This window comes from Lissotriton helveticus, chromosome 5_1, assembly GCF_964261635.1.
Source record: "Lissotriton helveticus chromosome 5_1, aLisHel1.1, whole genome shotgun sequence".
NCBI classification, from domain to species: domain Eukaryota; kingdom Metazoa; phylum Chordata; class Amphibia; order Caudata; family Salamandridae; genus Lissotriton; species Lissotriton helveticus.
Genome location: NC_136065.1, coordinates 1,273,320,860 through 1,273,346,306, shown reverse-complemented (window position 1 = coordinate 1,273,346,306; position 25,447 = coordinate 1,273,320,860). Strand labels below are relative to the sequence as shown.

Here is a 25,447-nt window from a genome sequence, read left to right as displayed (position 1 = left end):
TATGATGTTTCCTTCCAATAATTTTTGTATTTCCAGAGTGACACCTGCTTTCACTTCAGCATTCATTCGGTAGGGCCTAGTGTTAGGATATACTGCATTGTCCTTGATGGCTATTTGTATGGGGTCCACATCTTTCATCAACCCCACATCCTTTCCAGTGAAATCCCACACCTCTGGCTTTACGGCTTCCTGTAGTTCTTGGGGCAAGTCCTGCAGGGTCAATCCTTTAATTTCTGAGTCAGGTCTAAACAGCAATAATTTATAAATGCCGTCTTCATCTGGGGTCTGTATTTCAACACCTTTTGGTGTGCAAAAGATGGTACAGTTCATTTTGCACAGCAAATCACGTCCCAGTAAATTTACTGGACTGGTGTCACAGACGACAAATCTATGCATCTGTTTAAAATTTCCAATTGAAATCTCCATTGGTTCGGTAACAGGAGTACTAATCAATTGATTAGATACACCTACTACTTGGATATTTTCTCCCGAGAGGGGTAGGTTTGGAACGTCCACTGTTCTTACAGTAGAACGGGTAGCGCCAGTGTCCAACAGAAAGGTGACATCATTTCCGTCAACCTTTCCTTCAATATATGGTCCAGACTGGTCTACCGGCAAGGAAGCGCCAAGTACGCACTCCTCGTCCTCCCCTCTCAGGCCCCGTCAGTCCTGATCATTACAAAGGAAGGTATCATTCAGCAGATACTGCGAAGTTGCTGTATTTCTGTTCTCCCCGCTTTCCCAAACCTCTATCTCTCCATTTTCTGCCTGTCTTCCCCTGTATACCTGCTTGGGTGCTCGAGGCACCTGAACTGTTTTTACCTGGGGTTGAGTCTTTCTTGGTCTTTCTTTCTGCGTCTGTGGAATTAAATCAGGAGTTTTCTCATTAACATCGACTAATTGGGGACACTCGTTTCGCCAGTGTCCAATTTCGCCGCACTGATGGCAGGGAAATTTTTTCATAGCCTCTTCCCTGCTAAATTTGGGCCGGGGCTTTCCTCCACCCCCTCCCCCAGGACTTTTGTTCTCAGCATTTTTAACCATGTTACTCAATTGTTTTTCCTGTTGTTCTGCGAGCTTCACCTGAGCCCACATAACCTTCTCCTTAAGGGCCTTTTTCTTTTCTGCCATCTCGTCCTCGCAGTACTTAGCGTACCGCAGGACCTCATCCATTTTCTTAGTATGCCAACAGATTTTATTGTCTTTTATCCACTGACAAATTTCAGGTCTTAAACCATTTACAAACCTGTAAATAAAGTGCGTCATATCCTTCAGGTCGATGTTATCAATACCACTGTATGTTTTAAATACCTGCAATAACCTCTCATAGAAGGAGTGCACTGTCTCGTCCCTTTCTTGTGTTGTTCTATCTATTTTTGTCCAATCAGTTTCCTTTGCGGGCACCTTTCCTTTCAAATGCTGAATTACCTGCTCATACTTTCGCATGACATCCTTTGATGGCTCTCCAGTTTCCTTGTTTCTGGGATACTCTTCACTGGGCCAATCTATGGCTATTTTACACTGGGTCCATAAATCTACTGGAACCACAATGTCGAAAAACCCATCCAGGTCTTTCCACAGACATTTTTGTACCTTCACGAACCTCTCCACTTGCCTGTACCAGTCAACTGGTTTCTCTCGTAATTTTGGAAAATCGTTCGTGAAGGACACAATATCCTGCCTAGACCAGGGGACATGCACATATTTCCCCCCTGGAACTTCGCGCATGGGGCATAACTGCTCAGGTTTTTCTACCTCTCTTAAAGCAAACTCGGGAGTCACTTGTCGGGAGCGAACCTCTTCCCTCTTTTTCGCCCACCTGCTTCTCCATTTTTCCACATCTCCCCATTTCTGCAGTACCCCCATTAATTCTTTAATCTGCAACTTCTTCCCTGCCACATTCAGGTGTTCTATATCTTTGTCTGAGAAGTCTGCTCTGTACGGTTTCTGTAAGGGCTTGGATTTTGAGATATCTACCCCCATACTAACTGCTGTTTCGGTCAGTTTTTCATGGAGCACTCTGGTGTTCCTTGTAAAGCTTTTACATATGAACGACAATTCTTCCTCAGAGTAGGTATTCAATCGATCCAACCCCACATTTCCTGCCATTAATTCTTCTATTTCAACCCTCAGCTTGTAGAGGTCTAAAGGCTTTGTTTGCGGAGTCTGCTTCTCTAATTCACGACTCCAACTCTCAATTTCATCCGGAGTTACCAGAGAGACATTCCTAGTACCGGTTGCTGTCTCTAATTTAATTTCTTTTGTATTAAAAGGGTTATACCTCTGCTGTATTCCCTTTCCAGTCTGTTTGTTTGGCAATTCCAAAAACGCAACTTCAGACTCGCACTCACTGGACTGATCATCTATAATGATCGGTTCCTGTCTCGGGGTTGCCATGACTGGGGTCATAACTGGAGTAATCGGATTTCCCTTACCATTTCCGTATAACGGGACCACCGGTCCAATAGTTACTGGAATAGTCAATGCCTCAGGACTGGTATTTATCTGAGAAATTTTCTGAATTATTTCTGTTCTTTGTCTAGCTAGAGCCTCTTGCTCCTTTTCCACTAGTACCCTTCTTAGAGTTGTGTCATGTAATATCTGGGGGGTCAATGGAGGAGTAAAACTCGGGGCAGTAGGATGCGTTTCACTTGGTCCTCCCCCATAATTTGGTTTCGGGAATAAAGTTCCAGTATTAAAGGACCTGCGCTCTTCCCCATATGGAGGTTGAACAAAAGGCAGTCCTGAATTCGAGGGTTTCTCTTCGCTTTCATACAAGGGTTTGGGAAAAAAGGTTTTCGTACGTGAATATTTTTCTTCCTGACTTGCGGGCACTTTGGGATATATATCCCTTGTTTCCGTCAGTTCGGGTTTTTCAGGATAGGGCAATACTTGACCACCCCCTCCCAGTCCCAGGGACCTGTCTTCTTCCTTTAGGAAGTGGCGTCGGGGAACATCTCCTACACTGGAAGGTCGGGTTCCCTCATTGTAAGGTGGCGGACTTCTGGTACAGATGTCATCTATTAGTTCATCATCTGAATCCCCCAGGGCCCCCCAATGCTTACATTTTTCAGTACTTTTCTCACCCGTTCCAATGTTATGACATGCCGGCATCATGGGAAACAGACCCTCAACAATCATGCTTTGTCTCCACTGTTTCATCCTTTTATCCCTGGACTCCTGTTTCTGCCTGGGGTACCACTTGGTCAAACCCTTGTCCATTCGGGGTCTTTCTCTTTCAAAAGCCTCAATCTCCCATTCCTCTAATGCCTCATACTGCGTTAGTCTCGGTCTGGGATGCAGTTCATTCATTCGGGTTCTTAAATTAAATAAGATCCTACCATTGAAAGTACCATCTAACGGAAAAGCCAATACTCCGTCATCTTTTGTGTACTTCACCCAATTCTCCAGCCACACACAAGTATTGTACCCTCGGTCAAACATCATGAATGAGGCGGGAGTATTGGGTGCTGGGACAAGAACACCTTCCCTAGATTTAATCGGTTTGTCCGTTTTAAAATAATTTTTCACCTTATTTACAAGGGACATTTTTCTCTTGGTTCCGTACATAATATCGTATCTGTTAACCTTCCACTGATCCCTTTCAAACCCTAGATGCCTTGGATCAGGTCGCGTCTCTGTAGTCCGCGAGTGCCACATACGACTTCTGCGCTAACTTTGTTTACAAACTACCTCCAATCAGAAAGCGCTTCAGAAAATTCGTGCAACCAATGGGTGCGCGACACAAAATAAGCTCCGCCAATGGGTGCGCGGCCCCTTCGTGAGACAGTTCCCACGCTCCGGCGCTCACCCCTCCTTTACAATTTCAGCTCCGCTACCCGCCCGCTGCGTCTACCAATCCCAGCGCGGCACAGAGTGACGTCAGAGGCGCTTCGCGACTGACTCCCTCCCTTCACAAGGTAACGGAAACTTTCTTTCTTTTAAAGTGCTCAGTGCTTGGTTATTTTACAACAAATACACATTCGCCACAGTGCTCAAGTGTCTAGACAGAGAAAGAATTCTATTACTGCAAGTAAACTACTTCCATTTACTTTTCACTCGCTGCGGGCAGATCTCTTCCGCCTACCCTTCACTCTAGCATCGGTGAACCTGTTATTCCCCTAAACTCATCCACTTCTTTCCGGGATATGTTCCGAGTTTAAGGTTTCTCAGCGGACCCCTCTGCTTTCACGCTAGCTCCGAGGAACCTGCTACTCTTCCGATGTGACCCTTACTAGGTTACGCCACTATGGGAATTTTGCCAATGAACCCCGTTACTGTCATTTATTCACACATGTATTCAGAAAACCCTAGTTAGTGCTTCCCGGTTATCCTAACCTGCACCTAACTTTCCTCGAACCTGTGACCTCAGGACAATGGATTCTATTCACCACTTGCCCTTTCAATTCCCCGGGGAGTTCGGACAACACTTAACTAAACGATTGACAATTGCATGGATTAGTACATATAACAATATAAGAACAAGAATAATGGCAATACAGTAATTCATGAATTTCAGCAGCGTATTCACAAGAGAGTGATCAGTTCCCTCAGAACAGCCGCTCTTTTAGCAGCATTAATATAATAGCAGCTTCCGACTTAACTAGTCCAACTAATCCTGCCTAACCTTTAGCTAGTCCCTAACCATCCTCTAGCTACCAGAAAACTGATAGAGCGCGCGAGGCCACCCGACCAACTGTTTTCGCCGTTTCCGGCTTCAGGGCCCATATACTTTTCAAACCACCATATACATCGATCAGGTGACTTCACGAGCTCTATCAAGTTGGTGTGTGTGTGTTCCCTGCTACCAAATTTCGGTGCACCCGACTTACCATCCACCGATGCGGGTGCCTAATGACCACAATGAATCAGGGAGCTAGCTGTAAAGGAAAAGCAGCAAAATACAAACCCAACCAATAACATTCAAATACTGTTTAAATGATCACGGACAACTGGAAGTTTTAAAATGTTTATCTAAAGTTCAATATTTTCTTGCATGAGGTACAGTAAAATAAGGCAATCAATAACCAAGATAATGTAAATCACATAGGCAGAAAGAAATAATGACAGAGTAATCATCAAGGTACTAAATAAAATGTAACGAGAAAATACTATATAAGTCAGTATTATCTAGACAGGGATAGACTAAGTGTGTGTGACTATAGAAGAACTTATAATGAATAACACGCTTCACTTAAGGTGAAAGGGCCTTTGAACAAACTAGGCAACGAAGTTCTAGACCATATCAGAAAATGACACACTGCTATGCAAAATATAATTTCTAACAAATGAGAAGACATAGGAATAACTTTGCAAAATTATAAATGACTGTTCAATAGTTTGCGGAAAGGCATGGAAATATAACATATGCAATGTTGAACTTTATTTAAGCAAAAGTTAGAAATTCAGAAGGTGCAAGAATTTCAAGAGGTTCAGAGTAATATTTACCTAGAATAGGTGTGGAAACCAAACCCTGGCCACGGGTCAGTTAAGGACAGGAAACCCTCAAGGAAGGATAACCCTCAAAGGACAGCAGGTGCAGAATGGACACCCAGGACAGGACAGGATACCCTCGGAAAAAGGAATCAGGACAGGACCCTCAGGACAGGACGGCAAACCCTCAGGACAGGACCCTCTTCAGGATAGGACCGGAACCCACAGTTCGGAAGCAACGCCTGCGCTCCACCCGCTCTGCAGCTATCGATCAAGACCCCGATTGGGTCAGCGAACTCCCAGCTAAGTGCCTTGCCAGCACTTTAAGGTTCAGTAGAACCTTAGCCTATGGTCAAATTCGGACAGAGTGCTCCGCAGCGCTCTGTATCTTCAGTCACCTATTGAGTGCGTTGGGTCAGTGACAGGTCAGCTAAACCAGACAAGTCGGACGGTTCACTAGGTGAACCCAGGGTAGATATACAGTTTGGGGACAGTGTACCACCCCCCAATGTTGCAAAGTGTCAGAATCCCTCAATTTCAATTGGTCCTAAGGTAGGGTTTGGGTAACACACCAATCACAATACGCGAATTGAAGCCTTCATTAACATATTTGGGTACCGCCTAGCAGATTTGGGGTTCCCATGAGCTAACTGTAGCGCAATATAACAATGTATCACATAAGGAGCCACATTCGCTGTTCTCGCAGGGCAGAGGTGACTTTCTCAGGAGCATCTCGCCCATCACTGCCAGCTGGCTATGTTCCATCAGCCAAGGTCCCTCGTGCTGCCGAATGTCGCACAGGCGCAGAAGGGACCTCCAATATGGCTCTCCTCTCACTCAGACCCCCATTTCCCGCGGTACATGAAAAGTAAGCGAAAACAAATTAATACATAATAATGTCATTATGAAAACACATCACAGGGTTTGTACTTTTAACTCATCATCAAGAAATAAACTTAATTGCATTAAATGTTAGCTACATTGACACGGACACAAGAGCAGTGGCACGAGCTGTACCACATGATAAGCACAGCTATGAATTACGCATGCGCATAACTTTCCCTCCACTTCTGCAGACGCGTCAGGACACGTGAGTGTGGCTGACGCATGCGCAGTAACTAAAATACAAGCGGCGGCCATTTTAGAGGACATGAATTAAATTCATTAGAAATACACATAGGCAAGCGTCATAAACTTTACTCAAACTTAATATAAATGTTAGTAAGACGTACATTTATTACCTTGTTATACATAAACGAGGTTCTTGATTTCGGCAAGCCGCAAAATATGCAAAGCTTTGCTTCATCACTATTTCTAGACACAATAACAGGAAACCAGGAGGCAACAAAAGCTGGCTTCATTACATGTTGTGTGAAGCACATAAAAAATGTAGGACTACAATTTTGCATTGACAGAGGGGCACAGAATGATGTAATCAACAGTACTCCCCAACACGTCGGGTCTCCTGTCATAGAATTTAAACCCAAATTTTATGTTCAGAAACGGTTAAAAAAAAGAGAGAAGTGCTAATGATAGAAACTGAATGGCTCGGAGCCAACTTGGGTGTGGTTCCACTTATAAGCGTATTTGGGACATTCTGTGATTGAAAAAGTATCCCACATTGTATATGTATTTTAATGTCATTAACACATATATTAAACCTCAAATAAACGTGTATCCATTGGTTGTAATAAATAACGTTCGTTATAAGCTGTAACTGTTCAGTAAAATGCAAAACATACTAAAAGTTGGTATGTTTTGCTCTTTTTAGCCACACCTCTAACTCCGCCCCCTGACACAATCCTCTGTTATTCCCACCTCCTGAATAGGTAGGTAGTTCCCCTACTTTTTTTCCCCCACTTTGACCACTGGTTTTAATTTGCTCTGCACCTCAAAGCGAATTCGGTACAGCAAGTATGCTCTGTTCCCCCTTTAAAGCACTACATTGTATCTTAAACACTACATCGTTTTGCTGTAGCCTATTTTATACAATTTTAAAAGTATGACATTCACAGTGCTGTCACATGCTTGGATGTCGAAGCACTATAAAAAAGAAAGACACCATTCCTCACTGCACCAACCGGGTTTTAATTTTGTGACTTTCTGGCCCCGCATACAGACCTAAGTAGTGATCGCATTAGCCATCTGAGGTTTCATAAGATTATATTTTCCATTAGTTAGTTTAGCAGGCATTTATTTTCTATTTAAGTTGTTTGCCTGTTACTTTATATGTAATTAACTGAAGATAAACAATACAACAAAATACAAACTATTTTGTTTTTAGCCAAGTCTTTGACCCCGTCTCTAGTTTCACCGGCCTTGCTCTATGGCACTTAGTATTACAGTTTGCATACTTTTGCACTTCGACTGCTTCATGGAAATAAAAACAGCCTGGAAATGTGCCAGTCGTGCTCCAGTCTGCCTTAATTGGCAAGTAATTACAGAGGCATTTGCGCCCCTCCTCAGAATAGAGCTACGGGCCGCCAGGGGGGTGTTCCTCCCAGTTTGAAGACCTCTGGTCTAGACTTAAACTTTAATCCTGAAGGTCTAAGCTCTCATACAATATTCATTGCTGTTAATTGCCTGTACCTTTTATTGAGGTTTTCAAGGAAAAGAGACAAAACAAACATCAATAAGAAACTCCCCCCTTCTTTCCCTTACTATATCGCTCTCTCCCCACACTGTTCCCAGGGACCTGATTATACTCACAGGAGGATACTACTTTTCTCCATCAATTTGTAAGCCTCTCCTGAACCTTTGAGTCCAGGCCCATGTAAGAATCCAGTTAGTTTAGCTTTCTCCATTAGAGCATCAAGCAGAATATTTGGGACCCTCAATGTTCTGGGGGAGGTCAGTTCTTTTAAGTAATTTGATAGAAAGAGGTAAGTTGGACTCAACACTGTTGGTTGCTCCCTCCCAGATTATAAGTTATTTTCTCCATTCCCAGGAGACACCTTACCCCTGGTATCAGTTAAGGTGGCCCGAGAACTGGCCTGTGTGTAATTTGAGATCAGCAGAAGAGCTACTACTTTTTCTGTCCCCTCCTGACTTAACCAAGTCCCAGAAGCCGTGGACTTGTGTGCCTTGGTAAAGTATGTGGGACATCTTGCCCATCTTTCCTGCAAAGACCGATTGCTATATGTCACATGACGTCGGGCTGGGGTAAGATACCCTCTACACAATATCTTCAATAAAGTTTCTGATCCCTGCATGTTTTTTAGCAACCTTGCTTGACCTTCTTAGAACATCTCTCCAATATTTGTCATCAAAGCCCAGTCCAGCCCTTTTCCTAAGGCTTCTTGAAAATGCAATTACAAAGCAAATGTGTGTGTTGTTATGCTGCTCCACCAGATCTAAGTTAGAAGCAGTGGAAGTTCTGTAGTCATTGGGGATCCCGTTTAGGATGCACACACCCTCACTCATCAAGGTGGCATGCTTCATCATCGGACTGTGCTCCTCACTGTGTGGGAGCTGCAATACCCAGCGAGCCCCATGTAGGGGCTCTTTACCGAGATCTTTGATCTTTATGCCAGGTGTTATCCATGGCATATTCGGTGCCCTTTTCTAGAATTGTTAAGGGAAAGCGGTACACTGGGAAGTAGTGTGATACATTGGCTATGGGCAACCCTCTCAGTGAAAATGTATTGTCATAGATTTTCAATGACAAGGTTAAAAATTGATGTGAACCAGCTGACCATAAAAATGAGCCAGTGGTTCTAACAAAAGGTCGACATGTTTCATGCCTTACTCACCCTTGACGGGTTTATGGCAATTCATCAGGACCAAAGAAAGAATACCCTAATATACTATGTTGGGTTCTATTGCTGAAGTGATTTAGTGTCAGAGTAATGTGTAATTTAAACATCTCCACCAAAATGTTTTGCTTACACATAGGAGTTTTTGGTGTTGATGTGACCTGTGAATGAAAGAGCAGACAAAACAACATGTAAAATATATATATCTACATTTGTTTTTTAATATATTTTTTATTGAGAGTTCATAAACACAAAATAAACAGTATATGGCACATTAGCAGCAGAGTAAATACAGTACAAAGATAAAGTGCATATCAAAAATCAAGAATTAGAATAGACTTATGCTGACTTCATTCAAAATAAAACATATTCAAATTTAGACAGTTTAAAAAAAATACTCATAAAGTGCAATGTGCATAGTCCAGGAGACATATTGATCGAGTAGATTAATAATCGAGGAAGTGGTTAAAATCACTATCCACCATATTCAATCTATGGTTCGAAGACGCTCCAAAATTTATCATATTTCCTAAGAGCCCCTGTCCTCAGTGCATATTTTCTTTCCCTTCCCTGGATCCTTAATAATTTTATTTTCCATGCTTGCAGTGTTGGTACTATCTCTGATTTCCAGCACTGCAGAATAAGCGATTTAGCTATCAGGGAGGCTATAAACAGGGACTCATCATAAGGGGAGGAGCTTGAAGAACAGCCTAAGACTGAAATTGATTTGTTGAAAGAGATATTGACTTTCATCGTGACACAGAGATATTTTTCTATTTCCTTCCAGAGTTCCTGTATTTTACGGCATTCCCAGACAATGTGTTTCCAGGTGCCTTTTTCTTCACAGCGGAAACACTTATCAGGAACCTGGGGATATATACTGTGGAGAAATGAGGATGTTCTGTAGATTAGCCATTTACTATAAAACTGCATACGTTTAAAATTTGCACCCCGGAAGATAGTTTTGTTAAATTTATTAATTTTATCCCACGTTGGTTTACTAATTTCAATGTCCTCCTTCTTTTTCCACCTTTCTCTGATCTTAATAAAGGATTCAATTGCATTATCTCCTTTTAGGATTTTAATCCAAGTGCTGATCTTCTTTTGCGTTTGATTATTTAACGCTAATGATATGTCACATTTGTGAAATAAGTTACCTATATCTAATTCTCTGAACTCCGCATGGAGCATAAAAAAAGACCATTTCAGTTTTGTATTTGAATGGTGTATCTGTCTGGCTATTTCCTCCCAGGATTTCCATCTGTTTCCTAAGAGGAAATCCTCAATCTTCTCGAAACCATTTTCCTTCCATAATCTCGCTATATTCTTATCCAGACAGCCCCCCTCTCCAAAACTAAAGTTAATTAAATCAGTTGAACTACTTATTTTAGGAATTCCATAACATTTTAAAAGCTGGGTTCTCTGTTTAATTAGCCACTGTAGGGACTTATAGCGGACCTTCTTTGGATATTTTGTCATTCTGGCGGGATCAGTGATTTTAACTTCCAAACAGCATCTTCCTCATAAAACAATTGTCTGCCTCGCGATCGTCTAAGTAGAGAAACCTAAAACTATGGTGTGCAAAAGTAGCAAAATAATATTCTCTAATGTTTGGGAGAGATAACCCTCCTTGTGCAGATGGAAGATGTAAAGTGCGAAGTGCTTGTCTTGGGATTTTTTTTGCCCAAAGAAAAGAGGAGAACATAGCGTCCACTTTTTAAAAAAAAAGAGACTTGAATTGCGCAAGGAGCTGCACTAAAAAGGAAATTAAAAAGAGGTAAAATAGACATACGTATTAAGGCAGCCCGTCCCGTTATAGATAGTGGCAATAAATTCCAGCGATCTAATTGGGAACCCACCTTTTTTATCAGAGGTATATAGTTTAACGAATACAGATCTGCCAAGTTATCAGAGATAAATATTCCCAGGTATCTCTTTGGACGTGTGTTATAAGACTGCCTAAATTCCGGCATTAAAGTGTCTACAGTGCAGTTAGCTAAGATTATTTCTGTGTTGTTAACATTTATCTTGTAGCCCCCTAACTTTTGAAAATCCGAAAAGATTTTTAAAATGTTTACTTGGCTTGAGGGCTTTGAATCTAAAAAGAGGGCGATGTCATCAGCATATAGTTTAATATTTGTCATGCCGGCTACGGACACTGTGTCAGTCATTATTCCCCTGATTGCAATTGCCAAAGGTTCAATAAATAAGGCGAATAAAATTGGCGACAGCGGGCAGCCTTGACGGGTGCCTCTGATGACCTGGCATGTCCCAATGTTAGTATTATTGATAATGATCTGTGCCCTGGAGTTCATGTAAAGTTGTTTCAATAGGGAGATAAAAACAATCGGAAAATCGAAGCTGTGCAAAATCTCAAAAAGACAGTCCCATGACACCAGATCGAAAGCTTTTTCGGCGTCCAAAAGCCAGACTTGCGCTTTCACTTTGTTAATCTTAAAGTAATCCAGTGCCTCCAATAGAAATTTTGTATTTGTGTGGAGATGCCATCCTGCTATAAAGCCGCACTGATCGGTGCCTATAGGAGGCCCTACTATCTTATTCAACCGGTTCGTTAAAAGTTTTGTAAAAATTTTATAATCTGTGTTTAAAAGACTTATGGGCCTATACGAATTTGTATTTTCCCTATCCTTTCCCTGTTTAAAAATGCTAACCACCACTGCTGAGTGAAAAGAGTCAGGGGGTGATCCTCCTTTAATTAAATAATTGGCAAGTAGTAGGAGTTCTTTACGCAAAGTACCATCACATTTTTTAAAAAGTTCTACAGGGAGCCCTTCGTCGCCATTGGCCTTACCATTGGGAAGAGAACCAATTACCTCATCGAGCTCTGATTTTGTAAAGTCCTCTATAAACCAATTCTTACCCTCGCATTCCAGTTTGGGTATTTCTAATGTCTCTAAGAATTCCCCAATGATTTCAGGCGCGACCCCTTCAGTAGCTTGATAGACTCCCTCGTAATGTTTTAGAAACAACTCACCAATGAAAGCTGTAGTCTTTGCCTGCACTTTGGTGATAGGGTCAATTAGTTGCTCTATCCTATTTCGGGCCTGATTTTCTTTTACTTGCCACGCCAGGAGTTTGCCGGTATATTCACTCTCTTCATATAAATTTTGGGCATAGAGATTGCTATTGGTCTCGCCTAATTCATAATAGAAATCCTTCATTTTTCTCTTTACTTCCGAGACCTTTTGTCCCGAAAGTGCGGATCCCACCCTGTAATGTTCTTGGGTTGCCTGCGTAAGATTTGTTTGTAGTTTACTTTTCACCTCCCTTCTTGCCTTCTGCCTTGGTATTTCTTTGGAAGTGATTATCCCCCGCAGAGTGGCCTTAAATGCATCCCAGATTATATTTAATGGGGCTGTACCTCTATTTTGTGCAAAAAACTCATCAATCTCTTCCTCAATCTCTGCACACCATTGAGTGTCCGAGAGATTACATTTATTAAAATACCATCTCCCAGGTGACACTTTGTCTTGCCTCCCTACTCTTATCTCCGTGTAGAGTGCTGCGTGGTCTGAAAATACGTTCGATAAATGAGCATATCTGTGCCAATTTCGGCTTGGCAAGCGGCAAACGCTCCACTTTGAAGAGAAAGTGGAATAATCTAACTGCTGAAACCTTAGGCGCTATCTTAGAAAGATCCCTACCTGCCCTCACCTCCGACCCGAATAACGATGCTTTGACATTTAACCAATGGGTTGCGTCGGCTGTGGATACTGTCGCTCCTGCTAAACTGGTGATATCACGTAGACTATCTCCAACAGCACCTTGGTTTTCAGAGGCACTTATGGTAGAAAAAAGGAACTGCAAAAGACTTGAACGTCTGTGGAGACTAAAGTACTGCGACACAGCTAAGCGGTGCTACAAAAACACCTTGAAAAACTTACACAAATCGATAAACATGGCGAAAGGCAACTTTTTTGCTTCCTGTATTCAGGAAGCAGATCAACCAAGTAAAGAAGTCTTTAGAGTAGTGCAATCCTTTCTTAAACCCAGAGCAATTGAGATGGATGCGACCTCGACTCCAGGTCTGTGCGAAGACATCTCTAATTTCTTCGAAAATAAAAATCAAAAGGTATATGACACCTTCTCCGCACCGGCTGCGACAGAGAAAACGGACCTCTCTCTGGTCCCTAAGTTGGTCCCGTCCTTGGTACACTTCTCCCCTATCTCGCAAAACGAGGCTCTGGCGGAGATTGATAGATGCAAATCTGGGGCCCCGGATGATCCCAGTCCACCTAAACTTTGGAATAGGATATCCCTGACCTTGGTAGATACACTCACCCACATCTGGAACACATCCCTCTCTATCGGAGTTTTTCCTGATGTTTGGAAGCATGCCACATTGCTGCCCTTGAAAAAAAAAACAACGGAGCTATGGCTGATTTTAGTAATCTCAGGCCGATTTCGCTCCTCCAAGCGCCAGGCAAAATGTTGGAGAAACTGGTCCAACGGCAATTGAACCAGTTCATTGAAAATAATGCCATCTTACATGAAACAGTCGGGTTTCCGGCCGGGTTTCAGCACTGAGACTGCTCTCATAGAGGTTGCAGAATCAGTGAGGTGGGCTCTAGATTCAGGGGCATCAGCAATGCTGGTGCTCCTGGATCTATCTGCAGCATTCGATACAGTCGATCATGTCAGACTGCTGCAGAGACTGGAAAGCATTGGCCTGGGTGGCGTGGCACTGGCCTGGATACAGTCATATATGTGCGATCGCTCCCAGAAGGTTGCTCTCCGCCCTTTTACATCCAAACCCAAACTTATTAGATGTGGCGTCCCTCAGGGCTCAGCCCTCATGCCCTTACTTTTTAATATTTATCTGGCCCCTCTTTTTACCTTAATAGCAAACTGGGGTGTTAAAGCGATCTCATACGCTGATGACACACAGTTGGTTTTCTCCTACAAAGAGCAGTCAGAGGAAGCCTTCGGTAATTTCAAGGGCTGCCTTCGTGATATTGCCACCTGGATGAATACCAACAAACTAAAACTAAACGCAGGGAAAACGGAGGTGATCTTCTTTGGTAAAGATCAATTACCTGTGTCCGACCTGTGGTGGCCCACCGAAATGGGACCCCCACCGCTCCCCAGTACTAGTGCAAAAAACCTGGGAGTAAGATGGGATGATGGACTCTCCTTCCTAACTCATATTCAACAGGTTACCTCGGGCTGCCTCAACAAACTTAGAAATCTTTGAAAGTTTCTGGATCTGCTGCCTGCAGATTGCCGTAAAACAGTAGTCCATGCTACCGTAACTTCACGACTAGACTACGCAAACGGCCTATATCTTGGTCTGCCTAAGTATGCAATCCAAAGGCTACAGATGGTGCAGAATGCGGCTGCGAGACTGATCAAACACATTCCGTTTAAGCATTGGGCCTCTCCGCATCTACGCAATTTTCACTGGCTCCCAGTGGCAAGCAGGATCGAGTTTAAGGCTCTGACCCTGGCATACAGGGCACGCCAGGGCAAGGGCCCTAACTATCTTAAATTAAGGCTCCCCCAGTACCATCAAGTGCGGTCCTTATGCTCAAACACGCTTAACTTGCTCTCTGTCCTCAGATTTGCAAAAGCTCGTCTTGGGGGAGATCTTTCTCGGCGAGAACAGCTAGGTTGTGGAATGCTCTTCCACTCTCGATTTGCAATGCCAAAACAGAGGCCTGTTTTAGGAAACAGCTAAAGACGTGGCTCTTTGATCAGTAACTCCATCTACTGATGCACTCTCTAGTCTGTATCACTTAGTTCACGTTTGCTGCTCACTAAGCGCCGGGACATCTCCATGTGAGGTAGCTGTTTGCGCTCTATAAAACTTATTTTTATTATATCAATCCCATGAGATATAAGAAAAAAATCTAGCCTAGATGCAGAATTATATTTTGCAGAATGGCAGGAGTATTCACGTTTAAGGGTATTACTGGAACGCCAGCGATCGATGACATCAAGATCTAATTTGCAACTTTGTACGGCGATGGCAACTTGGGGTTTATTCTGGCGCCGTTCTTTTTTAGATGAGTCGACTGAGGGATTTTGTATAAAGTTAAAATCCCCCCCCCCATCTTATTTGCCCAGGTAGACCCGTTAAACCCTGTTTCAATTGCAGGATTGGAAGGGGTCATCTAAGACTGGTGCATAAATTGTTGCTAATATAATATTCATGTGATTTAATTTGCCATGTGCAAGTGCCCATCTACCACTGGGGTCTGTAATTGCCCCTTCCAATAAAAAGTCTACATGCCTACCTATTAAAATACATACTCCCCTCTGTGCCAGCCCTGCTGCCGAAGAAATGTTGTGGCCCACCCATCCCTTAAAAATGTTATTGGATTCAGCTAGGGTTCTATAATGGGTTTCTTGCAAATAAATAACATCCGGGCTAAGGCCTTTTTGCCAACACTCAATAGCATTTTTTTTTCCGAACGTTGTTCAAACCATTAACATTAAAGGATACAGGGAAGGAGCTTTGCGCGCAACCAAGATAGCAGCGTGAGCTTAGGGCTCCCGAGACCCTCGCAACCTCCCGCATCTATCCTGTCGTCTATCCTGTCCCTCATTGATGTCTCCGTGAAAACGAACCACGGGTGAGGCGAAACCTGCTTTCAGATTCTGAATCGGACCCCGGGAACCGGTGTTGTGGTGCGCTGAAGATTGCGGCCTACGTCTCCGTGATGTCCGGCTGTGGAGTTGGCATGGTGCCCGAGCTGTAGTTGAATAACATCGGCCTGAGGGGGCAGGGTCGACCGGTCCGGTTGACTTTCACTTTCGATTTGTCTTCCAGAGAGATCTTCAACTGGGAACGACCCCCCCCGTGCCGAGGACTGTTATCCTGCGTTGCACTCGAGTGTGCTCTTTTTTTGCCTCGCCGGTTTTGGGAAGACACTTGGCCTGTGCCCTCTGGCTGAAGCTGGGCCTCCGCTCGGGGGTCCCAGGGGCCGCCATCTTTCTATTTAATCTAGCCGCTCCAAGTCGATCTACATCCCGCAATGGCGGAGAATACAGAGGGGGAAAAGCAGAAACTTAAGACCACTCGGCGGGGTGGCTATACCCAGACTAACATCATGGATCGCTATGCCCAGGCTAAGGGATCTCCCGGTGGACCAGGTAGGTCGCTGGAGGACACGAGAGATCCACCGACTTCGGCAACAGAGCTGACCCTGCAGGATGTTATGGCCGCTATCGATGGGATCAAATCCTCCCTTGGGCAACAAATGGATACTCTCGCCCACAAGCTCGATACTGTGGCGATAGATGTCAACCTGATCCATACGGACTTGACGAAAACGAACGAGAAAGTCAAGTCGTTGGACATTAAGACTTCCAGTCTGACGGGTGATGTCGCTGACCTGCAGACGGAGATCCGCAACTTGAGGGCCTCCAGTGACCTCTTTACACGTCTTCTGGAGGATTTTGAACGAAGGGCTTGGCGGAATAATGTCCGTATCATCGGGGTTCCGTAGAAGGCGGAGGATCCAGAAGCTGACCTCTTCGTCGAAGATCTTATTGTTAGCCACCTTGCACCCAAGGGACTGAGTACGTTTTTTACGGTCGAGCGGGCCCATAGAGTTCCGGGCGATAAACCAAAGTTGGGTGCCCCACCGCGGCCTATAATCGCAAGAATTCTTAATTTCCGTGATAGAGACGCTATCCTGCAGGCCTCACAGATGGATGGACCTATAAAGTTTGAGTACACTACCATCAGCTTCTACCCGGACTTTACCCATTCGGTCCAGAAGCAGAGACTTGGTTTCCTAGGGGTAAAGAGAAGACTGCGTTACATGGGCCTTAAGTACGCTATGCTTTTCCCGGCCAAGTTGAGGATCGAACATGCGGAGCGGACTTATTTTTTCGATCGACCGGAGGGGGTGGCCGACTGGCTAGACACTCTGCCGAACCAGCGTGCACAGGAGGAACAGTCTGGCGGGGCGGAAGGCGGACCGATGGAACAGGAATAGGCACCCGTTGTCTGGTTTCTGGGGTCTCTAGTGGGCCTCGAACTGTGGTTCGCTAATTTTGTTATGTAAATTGATGTGACATTCGGGGTGGTTGCGGGGCTATTGATGGGTCTCTTTCCTCCTCTGATTGACTTTTTGTAGCTTAGTTAGATGTGGGGGCAACAGACACACTGCAAGTTGGGGTGGCTTTCTAGTCTCACGCAGGGGTGCAGGGTGGGGGGGTTTGTAACGGGATGTTGGTGGGGGGATGGGGGGTTTTGTTGGGGTGTGTTTTTGTTTTTCTGCAAGGCAATGTATTGTTAGACCTTCTGATCGAAGTGCTGGATTCTTACTGGGTTTGGATCTTCTTTCTCTTTCGGGATGGGGGTAGGGGGTTGAAATTGATGAGCTGGAATGTGAATGGGTTGGGGGATAGGATAAAACGTGGGGTAGTACTGCAATTGTTGAAACGTCTCTCCCCTGATGTGATCCTTCTTCAGGAGACGCACTTAATAGGTAATACTTGTCATGCTATGAATAGGAAGGGGTATTGTTTGGTTGCCCATGCTGGGTTCTCCTCTGGTTCCAGGGGGGTTGGTATCCTTATTAAGAATTCTCTCCCGCTGGAGATTGACGCCACGGTCCTCTATGACAGAGGGCGCTATGTCGCTCTTACGGGTAGGTGGGAGGGCCGGACCCTTTCCCTGGTTTCTGTGTATGTCCCCCCCTGGCCTGCAGTCAACTACTTTTGCGGACCTGGGGCGGGTTATCCTCGCTCTCCCCAAGGGGTCACTGCTATTAGCTGGCGATTTTAACGCTGTGGTTTCTGGTATGGTTGATCGACATTCACCTAGGGATCTTAAGGGGGCACAGAACTGGGTTCACGATTTCATTGATACTCTGGGCCTGGTAGATTGCTGGACATTGTTACACCCCGCTCAGCGGCAGTACACGTTTCATTCTGGCGCCCTCGGTAGCCTTTCACGGATTGATTATGTTTTGGTGCCGGCTGCACAGGCGCTTTCTATCACTGAGGTTCAGCATTTGGCTCGGGGAATTTCCGATCACTCTCCGCTATGGCTTCGAATGGAGATGAATCCCGGGACCGAGGGACGGGTAGCCCCGATTAACCCCTGGTATCTCCGGAACCCTAAAACTCGTGCTGACCTGGTAAAATCTCTTGACCAATATTTTCTGGAAAACGAGGGTTCTGTTTCATCTGCGGTATCGCTTTGGGAGGCATTCAAAGCCGTCCTTAGGGGCCAGGCCCTGTCGTTAATCGCGGGCGAAAAGAAACGGAGGGATGAGGAGGTGGTTAAGATTGAGACGGAGATAGCGGATCTAGAGCTTGGCCTAGAGCAGGAGGTTACCCGTGCTAAGACGCATGTTCTGCGACTAAAACAGTTGGAATACAGGGCGTTGGTTACTGATGCGGCTAAGGCCATGAGTATAGAACAACAGGGACGTCTATATGATGTGGGAGATAAAGCAGGCAAACTGATAGCGTGGCTGGATAAGAAAGATAGGGCTAGTCGTGTGGTGCCTGTGATTGAGACGGCGAGCGGTGCTCGGGTCACCGACCCTGAAGAGATTGTTCAGTGTTTTGCGGATCACTTCCAGACAGTGTACTCCTCCGTGTCGGATAGGCCGGAGGAGGAGTCACACCTATTGTTGCGTGATATTGCTTTATCGCGCCTTTCTGATGTTGATAGGAACAATTGGACCCGCAATAACCGCGGATGAGGTGGCTCTTGCGATTCGCTCCTTGCGTTCTGGGAAAGCTATGGGTCCCAACGGTCTGCCTATTGAACTTTACAAGTTGCGGCCTGACAAGATGGCTCCCTATTTAAGGGATATGTTTTTGGAGTCTTGTGAGTGTGGTTTTCTCCCCCGCGATCAGCGTCTTGCGACCATTGTGATGATTCATAAGGAGGGGAAACCAAGGGATAGGTGCGCATCTTACCGGCCGATATCTCTTTTGAATGCCGAACCTAAGATCCTCGCAAAATTACTGGCTAACCGATTGATCACCGTTATTAGCGAGTTGGTACATCCGGATCAATCCGGTTTTATCCGGCAGAGAAACACCGCCCTGAATCTTAGGCGTCTGCATGGCGTTCTCACGAGGGCTGCGACGTTGCGTGAGCCAGCCATCTTGGCGTCGTTGGATGCCACGAGGGCTTTTGATACCGTGGAATGGCCATATTTATGGGCTGCGTTGGCTAAGTTTGGGTTTGGACCCCGTTTTATTGGCTGGGTGCGGCTTCTCTATGAGGACCCCCTTGCCCAAATTGTTGTGAATGGTCGTGTCTCTATTCCGTTTAGTCTTGGGAGAGGTACTCGTCAGGGTTGTCCCTTGTCGCCGCTTCTGTTTGCCCTAGCCCTCAAGCCCCTCGCTGCGTGGATCCGGTGGGAGCCCTCGATGAAGGGTATTCAGTGGTCCTCTGAGTTTGAAGATCGCCTCTCGCTTTATGCAGATGACATCTTACTGTACCTGACCTCACCCCGGAAGTCATTGATGGTTTTGTGCGATATTTTTACCTCTTTTGGTAGGAACTCGGGCCTGATTATTAACTGGACGAAATCCTACTTATACGTTATTTCTGGTGACGTCCCTCTTCTGCCGCGTAACTGTCCCATTCAGGTGACACAAACGGGGTTTAAATACCTCGGTATTTATATTTCATTGGACCCCGCAACTCGGTATGAACAGAATCTTCTCCCACCCTTGACTAGATTGAAGCAGGACGTCGTGGGTTGGTGTAAGCTTCCGCTTTCGCCGCTTGGTCGTGCGGCCCTCTTTAAAATGATGTCTCTGCCTCGTTTTCTTTATGATCTCCAGAACACTCTTGATATAGTTCCTGCTGGCTATTTCCGTGCAGTTGAGAGTCTTCAAAGGAAGTTGACATGGGACGGTAGACCCCGTATTGCACTTGCCAAATTGACGCTCCCGTGGTATGATTGGGGTATTGCTCTCCCTGACATCAAACGTTATTATTGGGCATCTCAATTGGGGGCCATTAATCATGGTATGTATTGTCCCGAATTGAACCCCGCTTATGCTATGAATAGATGGCTGTTGCCTGGGGGTAATTACTATAGGGCGCTGTATTCAAAGTCGGTTGTTAAGGCTTTGTCGGGGCCTACGAAGACGGCAGTACGTATATGGCAGGACGCTACTAGCTCGAAGGGATGAAAAGACCGCTTGACTCTAGTGACCCCGCTTTTCGGCTCGGATAAGCTTGGTAAATTAGGGAAGACCAAGGGGTTCGATAAGTGGGACCTCATCGGTATTAGTAAGGTGGGAGACCTCTGGGTCAAGGGTCAGGTGAAATTGTTTGAGATGTTAAAGACGGAGTTTGAATTGGGTGACACAGAGTACTTCCGCTATGTTCAAGTTCGCCATGCCTTGATGTCAGTTTTCCCAGTGGAGGAGGTAATTCCGGAGTCGTCCCCGCTTGAAGATAGATTGTTGGACGGCCATGTGCCTGACAGTACTATCTCCCTTGTCTACAAAAAATTAATTAACGATAGGTCGGACCTCCTACTGCATCTTCAGGACTTGTGGACCCGTGACGGTCTTGAGTTAGATGACGAGGACTGGTGATCTGCGATCTCCTCTCCCAAGGAGGTCGCGATTCCAGCTCGACTCCGACTGGTACAACTTAAGATCTTCCACAAGATATACGTCACGGGCCCCCGTTTGGTTCGAATGGGCTTTTCTGAGGAGGGTCTGTGCAAGCGGGGATGTGGACAGGTAGGGACATTTCTCCATATTATTTGGGAATGTCATGAAGTTGCTGCTTTCTGGAGCGGGGAGCATGAGGTAATGAAGGAAGTGACGGGTGTTGCTCTCTTGCCAGAGGCCAGGCGCTGCTTGTTAAATGTCTGGGAACCCACGGATTATAATGCAGCCTAGACTCAGTGGGCGACCCTGGGGGCCATGATTGCCAAGCGAGATATTGCTCAGTTGTGGGGGTCCCAGAAGCCTCCTACAGTCGAAGTATGGACGGAAAACATGGACTGGTGTATGTTCAGGGAAAAAAGGGTGTATTTGGCCCGGGGCTGTCCGCGGAAGTGGTGCAGAGTGTGGGGACCTTGGAATAGTTATCGTGGGGACATATGTACACCGCCTGTAGTAGATAACACTGATGTCTCACTTTCCCCCTGACCCCACATTCTGACTACTTCATTGTATGTGTATTGAGTCGGCCCCTGTCCCCCGTCCCTTTCCTTACATTGATTGCTGATTTTGTTGTAATGTTTTGTCCTTCCTCGTTTGACCTGGTACTTTGTATAACATTTTTCTTTTTCTCAGCCTTGCTTGTTTATATTTTAAATAAAAAGAAACATAAAAAACATTAAAGGATACAAATGTCAACATATTACTCCTTGGTTAAAATATTTAAAAAAGGAGAAATAAATATACAGTATACAATATATTAAGAAACAAAAAAATTAGACCTATCCTTGTGCAAAATACGCAGAACAGTATCCAAATAGCAGCAAATAATTGAGGACTAATTGAGGAGGAGCAGCATTAAAAGTGCAAAATAGAAAGCTATGATTTTAGAGGACATGAATTTGAACATCTCCTTGTGCAAATGAGCAAAACAGTATATCAACAGATAGTTGGAGAATGGTTATTGAGAAGCAACATTTAAAGTGCAAAATAGAAAGCTTTGACTTAGAGGACATAATGCTCTCTTGTGCAAAATACGCAATTCTCAAATTCAGAACACAGAAAAGCAGATTCACGACTTCAGTACTTAAAGTGCAAGTGCGGACTGATCTATGACCTCCTATAACTGACCATTGTGCAAAAAAGGCAAATAAAGTGCAACTGAAATAGGACTCGGACCTTACAACCTGTCCCTCTCTAAGACTAGATAACATGGTTTACACAGTAGCGCCCTTGATACAACTTAATATGGCACCATGGCTTAGATCTAAAGTGTCTTCCCATGCTAGGGAAAGAGAAGTTGATTAGTATATCGTGGACTACTACTGCTAGTATATTGCTAAGATTTTCCATGCCATATCAGTAACAAATTGAGCGTAAGATTTTGGTGCATGAACTCTCTTTTTTTACCCTCTGCAACACCCCCTTCACCTCCCCCCTTCCCACCTCCCCCTAGAGTGGACGATAACCCCCTGTGACCCACTTCCGTCCTTCTCTGTGTCTTTTTCTTCTTTGTTGATGCCATGTTGTTGCATCCTTGTGTGCTTCCCGCCCCCCCTTGAACCCGCCCCTTCCTTATTCAAACATGACAGAAAAACAAATATCCGACGCACGATTATGTGCTGAGGTCTTCAAGAAGTAACTGGGCTTCGTGTCGATCTGTGAAGATAAAGATTCTCCCTTTTGCTAGAACCTTCAATTTGGATTGTTGCACAATCATGGCTGTGTGAAGATGCGGGCTGCTTCGTTGGGGTCCGTCGTGTTGGTGGGAGGGTTCTGGCTGAGGGAGGTGGTGAGCTGTTCGGCGGTGATTTTGCTCCGGCTCCTGCAGGGAACCTGTTGCGGGTGGTGGTGGGTCATGGTTTTCTTGAAGCTGAAGTGGACGCAGCTGTGGTCAGTCCAGTGAAGTCCGGTGGGGTGGCTGAAGGAGATGTGCTTGCTGGAGGAGAAGACGGGCTCAAGCGTGTGGCCGGCGTAGTGGGTGGGGGTGTTCACCAGTTGCTTGAGTCCGAGGTTGGCGAGGTTGTCCAGCAGGGTAGTGGTGTTGCTGTCGTTGTTGTTCTCAAGGTGGAAGTTGAGGTCCCCTAGGAGGATGTAGTCCGAGGAGGTGAGGGCGTGCAGGCTGATGAAGTCTGCAATGGCTTCGCTGAATTGTGTGCGTGGTCCCGGGGGTCTGTAGATGAGAGTGCCTCTGAGGGTGGTATTGGGGTCGGTGTATATCTGGAAGTGAAGGTGCTCGGCGGCGGTGAGGGTGTCGTCGGAGTTGGTTGTGATGCGGATGGTGTTCCTGTGGACGATGGCGATGCCTCCTCTGGTCTGGTTGATGCAGTCCTTCCGGGTGATCTTGTATCCGTCCGGGATGGCTATGGCAATGTCGGGTGCTGAGAAGGCGTTCATCCATGTTTCCGTGAGGAAGGCGACGTCTGGAGATGTTGTGTCGAGCAGGTTCCAGAGTTCGGCGGCATGTCTGTGGACGGAGCGGGCGTTGAGCAGGATGCATTTGAGGTGGTTGTTGCTGGTGCCTGGCCTTTCAGGTGCGGTGATGGTCCGGAGGCAGGTGAACTTGCAGGCTTGGCAGGTGAAGGGTCCGTGAGTGCGTTTCGGTGTGGCTCGGTAGCAGGCGGGGTTCCGGTCGGGTTTGAGTGCGTTGAGGGTGGCGGCGTCGTACGTCCGTCGTGTTGGCTGGCATCCTCGGAGGCCAGGGGTCCTGGCGCTGGGCGCGGTCCGGGCGTAGACGGGCGTAGACAGGCTTGCCTTTGGCGCGCCTTCGGCGCACAATCGGTGCTTCCGCGCGGCGAAATGTCGAAGTGGGAGGCAGTAGCAGCTGGGAGTAGCAGCTGGGAGGCGGGAGCGGGGTGGCCAATGGGCGGACGAGGGGGGTACAGAAGAGAAAAGGGGGCGGGGCCGCAGGGGAGGGGAGCGGGGAGGGGAAGAACGGCGGGAAACAGACCCGGGGAACAGGGACTATGAGAAATACGACAACACAAAGGAACTGGCACAACAATACTGGGCCCAATAAAAGTACAACAGAACCTGGCACTCAGCTGGCGAGAGTGCGGGAGACACGGGCACAGGTGTGATCCACGCTGCTCTGGAGCGGACAGCAGCTGAGGGCTCACGGCGGCAGAGGGGGCAGGAGTCTTGGGCACCCACGGGGGGGGGGGGAGCCGCGCGGTGTGTGGAGCGACAGGCCCTGCAAGCAGGGTCAGGGGTCACAATGGTCTCAGGTTATAAAATTAACTATTCCAAATCCCAAGGCATGGGGGTGGCGGACCCACTCGACTTGCACTGCTCCAACGAGGCAGTTTCACTTATACCCGGACACCTGCCAGGTACTTGGAAATCGTCGTGCTGACCTGCACACAGACACTCTGTGGCAGTAATGGTTTAAACAAATGGAGGTGCATCAAACATAATGAAAAGAAGTCCAAATTAGTTTCTTTCTGGTCGTCTTTTATTTCTGAATCAATAGTGGTACATAAAAACAGTCAATGCGTTTCGTTCCTTGAAACTCAACAGTTTTTGGAACTTCATCAGGGCTCTAGTACAATTGAAAGAAAATGTATATGTATCTCACTTAATGATGACAAAAGTTTTTAAAAAATTGTCTCCAGACACTGAATAATAACAGGCCTAACTGGTCAGTTTGTCAACCAAATAGGTAGAGATTGCTGATATAAGTCACTCATGAATAGGATTTAACCCAAGCTTCGGCAATTCAATGTCCCAAGCCTTTAATAGTACAAGGCCAAGTAAGGATATAGTTAATCCATGTATTAAACTTGTTCCGTATGGTAGGTAGACAACCAAAGGAACGAGGATGGCTAACTAATGCATTGCTGTTTTTCTCTGTACACTTACACTCAATGGTATGATTTAGCTTATTGGCAATTGCGTCACTGAAAGAACACAAATATAGTAATGTTAATGTCTCTGATGAACTACGTCAATGATGCATCCGGTGAACTGTCTTTCCCCATGGTTCTCTCTACCTAGTTGTTTACCTCAAAGTTGTTAAAACAAGAGAAAGAACATGCAACCCGGTTCACATTTATGCTTCTAGCAGTAGTTTGTAATCTGAGAAATCAGATGAGCATTCATCTGATTCCTCCTGCACAAACCTTCTGAATGGCACTGAGTTCCTGATTGCGCCCCACCCATCCTAAGGGTGAATAACCCACTGCCCTGAGTACACCTAACCCTATATTCCTTGGTAACCCATAATCTAAGTTCATCTGAATAAATGGTCTAAGCTGTCCCTTAGTAAAAATGCCTCATAACTTAATATACCTGCCATGCTTTCACTTCTGAATTTAAGCTTTGACCAACCCAGGCTGAAAGTCTCCCTTTCCAAGCATTGCAGTAACTGGTAATGGAAGGTTGGTGAGTATAGGGTGAACTTCACCATAATCTCATTGGAGACTCACATGGTAGCACTGGTAATGGGGCTGCAGGGACAGTGCTCTTCCTCTTTCCTGTTTTTTCTCACACCAGACATCCTATGGTAGACCCCTCACTAGAGTGTGATGGATAAAGCACCTTGCAGTGTCTTCCCTGGACTGCAGCTGGGATGCTGGGCAGTTTGAAGTGAAATCCAGAATTTCCGTTCCAATCGTTATGCCCATGTCCTA

At 45.7% G+C, this 25,447-nt stretch overlaps 1 protein-coding gene across 1 annotated transcript in view; it reads left to right on the top strand.

Moving 5' to 3' along the window:
• Positions 1–25,447, top strand: part of LOC144755295 (uncharacterized) — a 68,492-nt gene that overhangs the window by 17,254 nt on the left and 25,791 nt on the right. The window lies entirely within an intron of this gene.